The sequence below is a fragment of the Colobus angolensis genome, unplaced genomic scaffold (genome assembly GCF_000951035.1).
Source record: "Colobus angolensis palliatus isolate OR3802 unplaced genomic scaffold, Cang.pa_1.0 Scaffold132, whole genome shotgun sequence".
NCBI classification, from domain to species: Eukaryota; Metazoa; Chordata; class Mammalia; order Primates; family Cercopithecidae; genus Colobus; species Colobus angolensis.
In genome coordinates, this window is record NW_012114400.1 from 9,013,235 (window position 1) to 9,014,875 (window position 1,641).

Genomic DNA, 1,641 nt, shown 5'->3' on the forward strand with positions numbered 1-1,641 from the left:
CTGGGTAACATAGCAAGACTCTGTCTCTATAAAAAAAAAATTAAAAATTATCCAAGCATGGTGGCATGCACCTGTAGTCCTAGCCACTCAGGAAATGAGGTGGGAGGATTGCTTGAGCCTAAGAGTCCAAGGTTGTAGTGAGCTATGTTTTTACCACTGCACTCCAGCCTAGGTGACAAAGAGAGATCTTGTCTCTAAATTTTATTTTTTTAAAGAGTGATTTTTTAAATTTGGTCTTTCAATTGCCTTTGCCAATGAGAAACTCATCAACTCAAACTTCAAAGAGCTCCAGCAATATTTTCTAAGACAAGGTCTTGACCATTAAATTATCTTCACTTTCCTTCTGTCAAAATTCAAGTTTATCAATTTTCAGGAGGTTGCCCTAGGCTCAATATAAGAGAAATATTTCAGTTTTAAACAGTTATTTTTTCCTTTATGTTGTAAGAAACCTCAAGAGAAACATCACATAAACCCAGAGAAAAAGAAAATGAAATTTTAAAGTAAAATATTAGTTTTCCTAATAATTTTACTATTTCCATATAAATATTCACAAATGTGTACAGTAGACAAGTTTATATATGTATAATATACATACATGATACATATGCAGTTAAGTCTTGAGTAAAATTAGTTTGAACTGCATGGATCCCCTTATACCTAGATTTTTTTCAATAAAAGTTACACTGAGTGTGCCTGCTTCTCCTGCCTTCCCACCTTCTCTACCTCTTTCATCTCTGCCACCTCTGAGACAGCAAAACCAACCTGTACTCTTCATCCTCCGACTCAGCCTACTCAGCGTGACAACCATGAGGATGAAGACCTTTATGACTATTCATTTCCATTTAATATATATTTTATCTTCTTAAAATATAATTTCTCTTCCTTATGATTTTCTTAATAACATTTTCTTTTATTTATTATAATACTACATTATACAGTACATGTAACATATAAAATATGTGTCAATCAACTGTTTATGTTATTGGTAAGCTTTCAGTCAAAAGTAGGGTCTTGGTAGCTAAAGTTTTGGGGAGTCAGAGTTATATATGAATTTTTGACTATGCAATTGATCAGCACGCCTAACACCTGCATTGTTCAAGTATCAAAAGCACATCTATTTATCAAGTTTATATACATATAATGTATGTATACTATACATATACAACTGCACATAAACTTTATGTGTACGATTTGCATATACACCTATATTATAAGTACTACATATAATCATGTTTCTTGCATTTATGTCATTATATATCATCATAAACAAAACCTAATGCCATTATAATTGTATTTTCAGCTTTTAAGTGCAGAAAACTAAGGGAATGTATACAAGTTCAGTCTCTCAAATCCCAATCACAATAACAATTTCAAATCTGAAAAGATTTCTCAGTATTCATCTTTTTTCTTCTATATAGTCATCAACTCAGGACATTCTTCTAGATAATATCATGTTTCCAGACTATAATATTGAAAATTTTGAAAGGAGCACTTAAGTTTTTCAGTATATATAACACATAAATTCTATGTATATTTAGCTATGGTCTTATCAACAATGATGAGAAAGCCTTATCAGAAATATTTAAGCTCCTCACAGGTGATCATAGCTGAGAAGGAACAGGTTGAAGCTCATTCCTGAAG